The sequence below is a fragment of the Bicyclus anynana genome, chromosome 14, assembly GCF_947172395.1.
Source record: "Bicyclus anynana chromosome 14, ilBicAnyn1.1, whole genome shotgun sequence".
In the NCBI taxonomy this organism is placed as follows: domain Eukaryota; kingdom Metazoa; phylum Arthropoda; class Insecta; order Lepidoptera; family Nymphalidae; genus Bicyclus; species Bicyclus anynana.
This window is the reverse complement of record NC_069096.1, coordinates 4,095,430-4,108,298: the sequence shown is the minus strand read 5'-3', so window position 1 is coordinate 4,108,298 and position 12,869 is coordinate 4,095,430. Positions and strand designations below refer to the sequence as shown.

The 12,869-nt window shown below is 37.3% G+C and overlaps 1 protein-coding gene across 2 annotated transcripts in view; it reads right to left on the bottom strand.

The window, feature by feature from the left end:
- Positions 1-12,869, bottom strand: part of LOC112048204 (uncharacterized) — a 231,820-nt gene that overhangs the window by 4,858 nt on the left and 214,093 nt on the right. The window lies entirely within an intron of this gene.

Below are 12,869 nucleotides of genomic sequence, written 5' to 3'. Positions count from 1 at the left end.
CTGGAAAGATAGAGAAGAATTTATTAATATATGTTTTTATTTTAAATCTATATTACATTTTATAATATTTATTTTAGTCGATAATTCATCTTACAAGAATTAGTAATGGGCATTAAATAATAATTTTTATGTTTTAAAATTTTCTATCAATTATCATAAAAATAATAAAAACAAAGACCTTGTAAATTATTATTATTATATATTAATTAAAGTGCTAATTATTGTATATTCATGAGATAAATGATCTTAGAGTTCGATCAAAAATTTAAGTATTTTTTTTAATAAGGCTCAGCATTTTTCTTTAAATAGCAAAAAGTCTCCGACATCTGATAAACACTAATTAATCTATAGTGTTTTATGGCAATGTCATGTGGAATTTTAAGGTTAAACGAACAAGCCAATAAATAAAAAAACACATTCTGAAAATTATTGGCAACAAATTCACAAAATATGTTAAACATTCACATTCGAGTAAACATCGTTGAACAAAGAGCCATTGTGTTAAATTCTTAATCAGGCGGCCATCTTGGAAAGTTCAGGTTTTTGTAACTACAAATAAATATATGTAAAAAAGAGGGAGAGAGGGGGGTATTATTTTATCGGCAACGTCTTCGGCGAATGTTTTCGTACAATAATTTGCAAAGCAAATGGCTGGTGATAAAAACGGGCTCGTTCGTTCGGCAGGTTGTGGGAAGCCGGAGTTTAAGAGTTTATTAGCGGCCGGCCGGAGCGACTGCACCTGTCGCCGTGTCACGCAGCTCCTGTAGCGCGCTCGATGCAGCTTGAGATTTGAGCTTTATTAACCGACTTTATAAAGGATAGGCTACACTTGAGGGTTAACAACTGATTTTATAAAATGCATGGTAGATTTGAGAATAATTAAATAACTTTTTATCGTATTTAAAGGGGCAATTTGATTTCTAAAAATCCGCTGAATCGTATCTCATGCGGTCTTTTCTTTATTTCAATATTTTTAAGGAATCTACGACAACCTAATTACGAGTTGCGGTTCGTTATTTAAATTTATAAAATCTAATTCATTTCAACGAAAGGTCACAAAATATCGATAACCACTTGACGTACAAAGAAAAAAGTTAGCAGAGAGATACTTCATAGTTAATAAACGTCCGTTAAGAACAAGTGCCGGATTAAAGAGGTCTAAGGGACGAAGTCGTGGCCGTCCCCTAGTTTTCCATAAAACTGAATTTAACTAGTGCACTCAATACAAACTGTACCTTTCTTGATATTATTGATATATTTTAATGAAATAATAATGTGTATTTATAACAATTTATTCACAGCTACATTACATTACACAGCCTGTGCAGTGGATAGCGTAAGTATCAAAACGACCTCGTCGCGGTCTCGGGTCGCGGGCGCAGCGTCCGACGACCTGTCATCTCTGCGGGAACGTTGACAAAAAGCGAGCCGCCTACGTGACGTCCTGCCCCGCCTCCCCGCGCACTCCCCTCGCACTCCCCGCGCGCGTCTTTACGCTCGACCACTTTTTACCGCGCGACATTTGCCCGGAGTTCGATCCGTGTCATCCGACGTATTCCTTTTTTAAATTGCGCCGGTGCTCGATTATTTTTGTTATTTTTTTTTTATTTTATATTATAGACGCGATAGCCAGCCGTCGAGCTGTAAAAAGCGTTTGCGTATAAAAAAGCCTATGAATAATTAAAGTGAGATAGCTAGTGCCATGGGAACGGAATTATTTAGCGGTCGCGACAGCTCACGGCGCCCGGTTGTTTTGAAGGACAGGTCAATTTGCTAGAGTCACTTTGCTCCTTTCGCATCCGCTGTCCGAGGCTTGATGTTGGGAATTTATTTTAAAAATAGCCGTCTTCTATTCTTTTTTTAAAACCGGCCGAGGATTCCGATCGATAAATTATCAATTTAATTAAAAAAGAGCTGTAGTTTGGAGGTCAACGCAAACGCAGAAAAGTGCTTTTTGCATTTTGCGTTAATTTGGTCTTAAGCCACAAAAGCTAATTACTAGGTTAGCGTTCGTGGCTTTGGATTTCGAGGCCCTCAGTTCGATTCTCTGGTCACGCTGTGAATTATTAAACTGATAATTTCTTGAAAAAAAAAAACGCAATTTCTTCCAAGAACATTTCAGTAAAATTCTCATCCTATCAATGGTTAGTGGGCTTAAGCTCCATAATATATAATCATGTACCAAACAATAATGTATAACAAAACTGGAAAAACAATAACGATATTAGGGTAAAATATGCGAGATTCGTGCACTTTTTGGGTAACCTTGAGAGCGTACGAAAGGTACGGACGGGGTTTAGGGGCATATTTAACTTTAATAGGGGTTACGGAGCCGTAAAATCGTTTCGGGTCCCTAATACCCGTGGCCGGGTCTCTAATGCCCGTGCCCCCGGGGTCAAGTGACCGGCGTTCGGTTGAGCGGACCGCAATGATATCGGAGAAAATTGTTTAATTGGAGATCAAATTGCCTGTTCCAGGAACGATCTTGGCCTAAATTTTATTATTTCTTTTGCTTTGTTTCCTGGTCCGTTTGGTTCGAAACCAATGGTGTATTCCTTTTGGGTTTAATTAAAGTATATGTAAGCGTAGAAATCATTTACGAAATATTAAATTACTTTTCAAACGAATTAAAAAATACATTATCATAAGTTTTACATTAAAGAAGAACTTGTCATCATAAAACAGCAATTGATTGACCAACCTTAAAAAATGATAATAGGTACATAATTATATAACGAGAAATTTACTTTTTGTATTCGATGTCAATCACGCAACGAAGTTAGAATTCCTGTGTCCTTAAAATTATAGGAATACTAGCGGACCTGGCAAACGTTGTTATGCCTTTTTAAAATTTTGTAGAAGACCAAATTTGTTACTTGAGAGTATGAAAAATAGATAAAAATTTATTCTGTGACCTACCAAATGTACCTACATAAAAATATTTCATAAAAATCGGTCAAACTGTATCGGAGGAGTAAACTATTACAACTAACTAAAGTGTGACACGGGAATTTTCATATCTATACTAATATTATAAAGCTGAAGAGTTTGTTTGTTTGTTTGATTGAACGCACTAATCTCAGGAACTACTGGTCCGATTTGAAAAATTCTTTCAGTGTTACATAGCCCATTTATCGAGGAGGCTATAGGTTATATTTTATTCCTGTATTCCTACGGGACCGGTAACCACGCGGGTGAAACCGCGCGGCATCTACTAGTCAGAAATAAATTGACAGAGTAATATAACCGCAAATGTACCTATATCTATCTATATTGGCATGGTATTAGAAAGAAAGATTTTCTATAAGATGGTCAGAAGATTTAAGTTACTTAAGATTTAAGTTAGAACGTGTATAAAACGTTCAAGATCAGACAGTTTTACATCAACGCGATATCTAAGCAGTAAGCACGCAAACAGCGTCTAATCCATAAATGTCACCCGCCATCTCCCGCACGATATAAATAATTACCGCCCTCTCGCAGCCCTAACGGCGAGCCATAAGTTAAAACGCAGGCAGGCTGCACTTACGAAGGCCGTATAGTTAGCAGATACGTATCGCCCGTGGCCATGAACCGATGTTTAAATTGCCACAGCAGCCGCATCCCGTGAACAGGTTGCGAGGGAGCAAAAAAGGTTAAAGTATGTTCCCGGAGGTCGGCGGGGGTGCGGTCGCGCGGGGGGTAATGACGGGGCGGCGGCGCCCGCGGCGGCTACCGCGCAAATTGATGCCTGCGCCCTCGCTAGAACCTTTGCTCCCGGCTAGTGATGCGCGAGGTTATTTACGATGCCCTGGCGAATGGCGAGACTTTCAAGGAGAACGTCACAGTAGCTATTTTAATGTCCCCCCATTTTAGCGTTGTTATGGTTTTCAATACCAAGTTAAGAGGAACGAGTCTTTCAGTAGGAGTTTTGTTACTTGTTTCATTATTACGAGTTCTGTCACTTTCCTTGTGATGGAATTTTCCGGGGAAGTACTTGTACTTCCAATACTGTATGGCATGTATGTATACTTATATTCCGATCTGAATTGAATTGAAATTAGGCTATACTTGAAACACTAACACGGGTCACAAGTAGATATAATTAATAAAACTTAGTAGCAATAAAAAGCTTAATAAGACTTTATTTAAAACACATACGTCGTAATGTTAAAGTGCTATTAAGAATACTAAAAAAGCGACAAAGCTTAACAACTTTTTATTGTTAAGAATATGTTCGGGGTTTGCGGTTTTTCGTCTAACACAACAAAGTTGTATAGTATACTTTGTTATTATTTATTTATAAAATAGTTTTAACATACAAAATAAATTAATATAATAAAAAATATTAATTTTTTTGTAAGTCAAAACATAATAAACACAATAAACTAATGTTCAGTATAAAAAACAAACCGCACATAATCAAACCCAGGAAATTAGCCCATCATTAAATCTTAATCATTAGGTACGTAAACGATAGATGTATGTCACAAAAAATAATTATTATAACATCAGCCTGTTCAAGTCACTATAGACGAAAACTAATTACAGTTTATGTCGAGAAAGTAACAATTAAAATAATGGCCATCGACATCGATAATTACAAATACGCATCACTATTGGGCAGCATTATTATAAAGATTGCTATTAACTCTAAAGCACGGCTGCGTCTTATATTTAGAGCTGACGGTTGGCGGCTGGACTCTTTCGATATAATTATATCCAAGATGGTCGCCATACCTCATACACTTCTTTATTTTTAGAGCCAAGGGGTCACGGGACGGGGTTAGGGTTACCACACGTGTATCTTTTCAGGATATTAGAGATATTTCATTTGTTTACTACTAAACAAACAGGCGTGTTTGTGTGTGAAATTGAAGGATTATCAGAAGCTTTTTTCAACATGTACACACATACACACGTACATGTATACAATTTATGTAACGATAAATATTTAGCTGTATCTGTAATAATATTTATTACTTTAATAATATGAATGTTATCGAAAATATTTATCAAGCAAAAAAAAATATAACTGAAATAAAATAAGGCAGAAGGTATAGTAATATATTATAATATATATTACCAGTGACGTGCATTTCATATAAATACAAGAACTGCATATTACAATACAGATATGATAATCACACTAATATTATAAAGGCGAAAGTTTGTGTGTAAGTATGTTTGTTCCTCCTTTACGCTGCGGCTACTGAAGCGATTTGGCTGAAATTTGGAACGGAAATAGATTTTACTCTAGATTAACACATAGGCTACTTTTTATCCCGGAAAAGTTCATGGATCCCGCGGGATTCGTGAAAAACTGAATTCCACGATGACGAAGACTTTATATTATAAAAAAATAATGAATTGAAATCAATTCTTGGCGAATTAACTCGAAAAACCAAATAGTGTGGTAGCCCTAATATGGGAGCAAGTCTTTTTTGAACCGACGTTTTGTGATTTTGCCGTCGCTTTCTAACTTTTACATCGCGTCCATTATACCGCGTCCACCGGCAAGTGCTACTGATTAAAGGTGATAAGCTATTACGGTGAATTACCCATTACCCACCAAGCACTTGTTTAACGAATGTGCCGAGTCATACAATCATACGCATCACGTAAAGTAAAGTGTGTATTTTTAGCGCACATTCAAGATTCGAAAAAAAAATATATTTTTTTAAATATAATTCAACTAATTCATAATTGCAACTGAATAAGCACTGACGGAGAATAGAAAGAAATTCATCATGATTAAAACATGCATACCTGAGAATTGCTTTGATTCTTTACGTGTGTGAAGTCTGTCAATCCGCATTGGGCCAGCGTGGTGGATTATTAGCATACCCCTCTCATTCTTAGAGGAGACTCGTGCTCAACAGTGAGCCGAATATGGGTTGTTGATGAAACGTTGACTTATACAAACATTGCAAACAATAATCTCTTTTACGCAAGCAAGATTACACAAAGGAGAAGACTCAGGTTATATATGGGACTGGAATACAATCCGAAATGTCTAGGTTCGATACCCGTACGTCGGACTATTGTGGTACTCACTCCTAGCCTTTCACATAGTTAAGAGGGCTAAAAGACATTAAATGTTTTATATACCTACCTAAACTTCTTTATGATATCCTTATTCCTTGTAAAATCCGTCAAATAGAAATCATTTAAAATTTCGAGTTTATCGCATGCAGATAGATAGGGGAACCTTCTGTAACATGTACAAATGTATGTGCAAAACCATCGGGACTCGAACCTGGGAAATTATGATTTAAATGCTGCCACCAATTTGACTAAAGTTAAATTACATTATTGATATACGTAAACGAATAATAGGTAACTAAATTACCAACACAAAAGGTAACTAACTACATTGATCAACTGAATATTAAGGCTAGGTTTAGACCAAATATTATTTTGATCATAATATTTAAATATTTATACGATGGACGTTGGGGTCCAAAGGTGCTGGAATGGCGACGCCGCACCGGAAAGCGCAGTGTTGGTCGACCCCCCACTAGATGGACCGAGGACAACAAGCGGGTTGCAGGGAACCGCTGGATGTTTTACGGTTTAACGCGAATTTTAGGTTACATTTTTCTACAGAGAATTCGTTGCACGAAAGCATAGACTACATAGACCGACTCAGCAATGGAACCCAGGACCTCGTGATCCAAAGTCGCATAGTACTAGATAAACCAGTTATAATTTTAATTTCGTTCGTTCGTTCGTCATCAACTCATATTCGGCTCACTGCTGAGCTCGGTGAGGCCAATAGTCCACCACGCTGGCCCAATGCGGATTGGCAGACTTCACACACGCAGAGAATTAAGATAATTCTCTGGTATGCAAGTATCCTCACGATGTTTTCCTTCACCGTTTGAAACACGTGATATTTAATTTCTTAAAATGCACACAACTTTTTTTTTTTTTTTTAAATGTTAACTGAAAAGTTGGAGGTGCATGCCCCAGACCGGAATCGAACTCACACCCTCCGGAGTCGGAGGCAGAGGTCATCTCCACTGGGCTATCACGGCTCTCTATTTTAATCATTATTTTAATTTAGTACGCGCGAATATATGTATCGCGCGGCCATCTAAACCCTGCCTTATTACTATTTGTAAAGCGGAGTTATCTGACAAACAGTCCAACTCGATAAATTCGATTACAAGATCGATCATTATCGAATAAACATTCAATTTATTTAACGTCTGCATTCCAGATGGACTACTCGATTACGTTGTTTGTTTTTTTAGTTTCAAAACAGCTTCTAAATACGGTCATTGTATACTTTAACCTTAGAATAGAAAGCTTAAGGGATCGTGTGGCCGCAAAAAGCTTGTACGTAATTGGGAAATGGTCTAACGCCGGTCGGTGGGTGTGTCGACCGTTCCCCGCGACGGTCGGCGACGGACTGAGGGAAAATTGGCGCGAATAAAAGAGATGTAAGCATGCGCGCGCGGTGGGCGTGGCTTGGAAACCGAGCGGGCCCGGAAGTGCCCGAATGCGTTTCCCGAGTACGCCCAGCTGTACGCGCGTTGATGTCGTTTCATTTGATAGCTTGATTCCTTAGCATGTTTTTGAAAGAGTTCTCTTTGTTGTTTGAGATGAAATAGTGTATCACATTAGGAGATTATAAAAGCCGAATCACTAACATCCGTTAAGTTAAGACTAGAGTTTGGCTAATGAAAGTAGAGACCGAAATCGCCCGGTAAATTTAAAAATAAATTAAGGGCCACTCCCAAAATTGTAGTGCAAACTTTTTTCAACAAACATTAGTAGACTTTTTTAATTTATTACTTTCAGTAGCCAAACACTAATTCTCTAAACTGAATATTTTTAAATAAATAAATGTACTTTATGTAACATAGACTTGACGTCAAGATAAGAACTATCATCACGTATCATGAGTATTTTATGTACCTACTTACTCGTAGAAGCAGCTATAAATGAAGGATTCCAATTATTTTTTAAAATAAAGCCCTTATAGCTTTACGGTAAGGGATCCGAAATCAAATCCTAGAAGCACAGCTGCGACTCCCACTCATTACACTATTTTTGTGTCTACTCCTACTATTTTTACGTATAAAAACTCAAAACTTACGAAGTTTTAACTGGCTTTGAATCTACATTCCAAAGCTAGTTAAAACATCATAAAAAAAAGTTAAAAAAGGTAAACAAACTCTATAATTGGTTGCTGTACTTACTTACCTATGGCAGAAAAAAAGGCTGACAAACTTAAAGCCATCATAATATGAGTTCCTATGTCTCATGTATATATTATTCCTGGATACACACGGGAACGGAAACCACGCGGGTGAAACCGCGTGACGTCACCTAGTCCCATATGAAATACCATTCCATATTCACGGTTTCTTTATTCATAATATAATGAGCTTTTACTGTATGCATATGTAATGTAAGTAAACACAAAATTGTGCATGTGTGCGCTCAGTGGAGTAGCTAAATTGGGATAACTTTTGCGATGATTTAGACACGTTACATATCTAATAGTATAAAATCGTTACAAGAAGGTACATCTACAACGGTTAACAACTTCATTAATAAGCTTATTTATTCAGATTGGTTCGTTCACAATTGATTTATCCGATTACGAATTAACCGGCGGGTCAGCGGGCGTAGTCGAATGTCCGCAGTTAATTACTTCGACTATAGACTCGTAGTCGAATGTCCGCGGTTAATTACTTCGACTATATAGACTTGTAGTCGTAGCGTAGTCTGCTCATCGCGCAAGGTCAGAATGGGCAATCTATAAAATATGTTTTAGTTACCCGTTTATTATGCGGTCAATGTATCGAGGAACTAACGGCTGTTTTAGATAACCCGAGTAATCTATAATTGTTAATTTACATGGTAATATTAATCAAAAGAAAAGAAGGTAATAGTTAAAAAAAGGTAATGACGTCCCCACTTGCTCCACTGCAGTTTCATCTGATTTTAAGTGACGATGCAATCTAAGATAACACGGAAGAGGGATACTTGCCATATTTTTAAAATATGATCAATATTCTCGTTTCCCTCCAATTAGTTGGAAATACTATGTTAGGACAAAACTTTGAAGACAATAGTCCGGCAATCAAACCATGACTTTTCGGTGTTGAGTTTGACCCCTTTTACATGTAGCGGCTTTAACATTATTTGTTTAATATTAATAATATTATTTGTTTATTTATTAATATAAAACAGACAAGTAAAAGTCCGATCAGTTCGTGCTACACCTTCACCGAAAGCGCAGTAAATGTAGCAGAGTGTGATTGGTAGCGCCGCGCTGCGCAAGAAATATGGCGGACAGGCGCACGATAATGATCGCTGGAGCGCGCCGCACGCGACCGCTACTACACTAGTGATGGGACGCGCTTATCGATACACGAACTAATATTTATATTTATACAATAAGTAGATTTAAGTAGTATTAGAGATAGCTACTACATTTAAGTGACGTAGCTGCTCTGCCACTCGTTCAGCTCAGCAGTGAGCCGAATATGGGTTGATAATGATGAATATCTATGCCTCAGATTTTAGGAGATTTTCCTTGCGAGTCCTGCAAACCCAGACTTTCCTAGAAAACACTTATACTCATAATATAAACATTTGCCTATTATGGACATCGCACTCAAGCTCTTGGATACAGAAGATTCCCTCTTCTCTATCTACTGCGCCTCCTCTATTTACTATCTTCAGTCATAAGAGTAAGTATAACGAACGTTCTAAATATGAAAAATATTAACTGTCATTCGGCTTCAAAAACTGCCAACGTAGCGAAAATATAATTTTGTCTTTTAAAACCATATATACTTAAGTAATGTAGAAGTAGTTTTAGTCTCTCTTATAAAATAGACACATACGATTACGTCGCAACATGTTTAGATAGAGACATTATATAAGGCAGTACGAATAAAATTGTAAACAACTTCACACCTTAATTTAAATATCGGCAATCTATACAACACTTGTTGCAAGATAGGTAACGCCTCGCTTATCACATCACTACGAGCCGAGCTACAAGTGGCACGAGCCTCGATAATATCTTTACAGATGATGATACGTACATAAATTCACGTTTATACTTGTTTCTAAACAGCGCCGCAACAAATGTAGGCGCTACAATCATTTTATCGATATTAAGCTTTCCGTTTTGTAGATAATCGATATTTCTCTTTGAATCCCTAAAGGTCAAACGGATAAGTTCATAAATTGCGAGTATCTGGCAGATAAACGTAAGTGTATCCGTGGATCCTATATTACAAGTTGATTTTAGTACTTAATAACTAAAACCAACCAAAACAAATAGGATAGGCCTGTCTAGTTGTTAACCTTATGTGACTCCGAATCATAAGATTTAGTATTTAGACCCTGTGTCAAAAAAATTAAAAAAAAATAGGGCTGACAACTTCTTTTCAGCTTTTTTAATTTTTTTTAGTAAGCCTTTAGCCTTTTTATGGTTCTAAACCACTTGTCTGCGTCACGTTTAATATTGTCTGTTCACCAAAATGAGGGATGTCAAGCCTCGTGTGACTTTAGTTACATCACTACTTCTAGAGAAGAGACCGGAACACAAGGTTGCTTGGCAATAACAACTTTTTCGAACGAACTCTCGCACAAAAATGTTTACTACTTTAAATGAAATAGATCGGCAATAAATCGAAACCATGATCAAATCACTAATATTCTAAATAGTCTTCTGAGGAATAAAGAAACAATCCCTTACACACAATACTGCGACAACGTCTAAGTACCTACAAGTACACAATTCAAATAGGATAGCATGTACAGTCGCGTTTAGAAGTTACGAACGCGAACAAATAAACGCCATGTCATAACACAATGTACGCGCTGATACCGCGTAGGACACGAGATAGCTCGCCTCATGCATATTCAGCACGGAACGAACCAAAGGACGCTAGAGATAGCTTGTAGCTGTGTGGCGACACAACCCTGGACTTATAGGGTGACTACTGTAATTGTTAAGCTATGTTTTCAGAGCAGGCTGACAGGTTTTATTTAAGCTGGAACTTCATGTTTGAATTAAAAGCCTTGCTTTAATTATAGTTTACTGACTTCTCGCTGTGTTAAGGGTAAAATATACAAAACAGTTGACCTGTCGTGCTGTATGGATCAGAATGTTGGGCGGTGAAAGGGACGGATAGTAAACGAATGCATGTGAACGAAATGCGTTTGTTGAGATGGATGTGTGGGTGGTGTGAAAAGAATAGATAAAATAAGGAATGAGTGCATAAGAGGAAGTCTGAAGGTGGCGCAAGTAACAGAAAAAATTGAGGTGTGTAGAAGGTTAGCTTTTTATGGACATGTAATGCGTAGGGAGGAAAGTCATATTACTAGAAAAATGTTGAATGTGCAAGTGGAAGGACATAAGAGGAGAGCAAGGGCAAAGAAGAGATAACTGGATTGTTTGAAAGAGGACATGTGTGTGAAAGGAGTGGATGATGAGTTTACGAGTAATAGAGACGAATGGAAAAGATTGACATATTTTTCCGACTCCACTTAAGTGGGGTAAGGGTAAGGAGATGATGATGATGACTTCTCGCTGTGGCGTTTTCTGACACTTTAAATTTATTTATTTAAAGACTAAACAAATCTTTCAAAGGCCAACAACGCAATCTTAAACTGAGAGACTCTAGCTAAGCAGTGAGCCGAAATATGGGTTGTTCACGAATGATATGTATATACTCGTACACATACCAGTATTATTATATTGGTCTCTTGGATTTTTCATCAGATTTATCGAACTGCGATCAAACACCAGACCCATACATGCATACAAAGCACAATATATAAGAGAAAACTGTTTACTAAACCGCTATCAGTGTAACCTACCCAGTTAATGTACAACATTCGCCCGCTAATGGGAATATCGGGTCTCTCTGGTAGAACACTGGCGTACAAGCCAGCCTCGTCTATAAACTAAGCTGCAGCTATTATACACTTCGCAATACGCTCACCAGCGTGCGTATACGCGTAAAAGGTAAATGAGTTACTCTTTGTTGTCTTAGTTGATCTCGTTTGAGATTGCTGCATTTTGTCCTTTGTTTTTACGCAAACGAATATTGCGTAAGATACTTTTTTACTCACTGTGTATAGTGTAGTATTTTTTAAAAAGATCTTGGCTGCATTTGCGTCTGGTTGCAATATTGCGATGGTGATATGAAGCGTTGTACATCTGCTTTTTTGGTCAAACTATAATTCAGACTATTTAATATTATAATATTAAAACTACGTACCTACATATCTATAACTACATATTATAAAAATTAAAAAGGAAATATACTAAATTTAAATTATATTTAAAGGCTCAGACGTCGTAGAATTCGTCCGAATCGACCATCATAGGTAAAGTGCCCAGAAGGCTGGCAGTATTGCCACGTTGTATGGCAATACTAATTCTTTGGCCTAAATATAGGCCAGCCTTCTGGTTACGGGAGGATATATAATTTATTATTTATATTAAATAATCTGAATTTTATATACAGACTATTTTATATAAAGACTATTGGTTGTGTATTTGTAAGAGTTCTTTGTGACTGCTTACCGCCGACACGACTGACCCGATTCCATTGTCATCATTAACATATTATTTGGTCTATTTTACTGATTAACACAAACGGAGTTACGAACATTCACTAGTTTAGTATAAAAAAATCATGATTCGTAGTTGTATATACAGACCGTTGTGTCAAAGAGACAGTTGGTCCAGTAACTAGCAAGAGGTGCCTAATGTAGGTAAATCTGTCGATAACAAAATATCGCCCTTATCATTATGGTCAGTGAACAGTATCCGGGTGCCGTATAAGGGCTCCACTCTGCCACTGCGCCACTTATCGCTGGAAAGCGGCCGCTAATAACCTCGC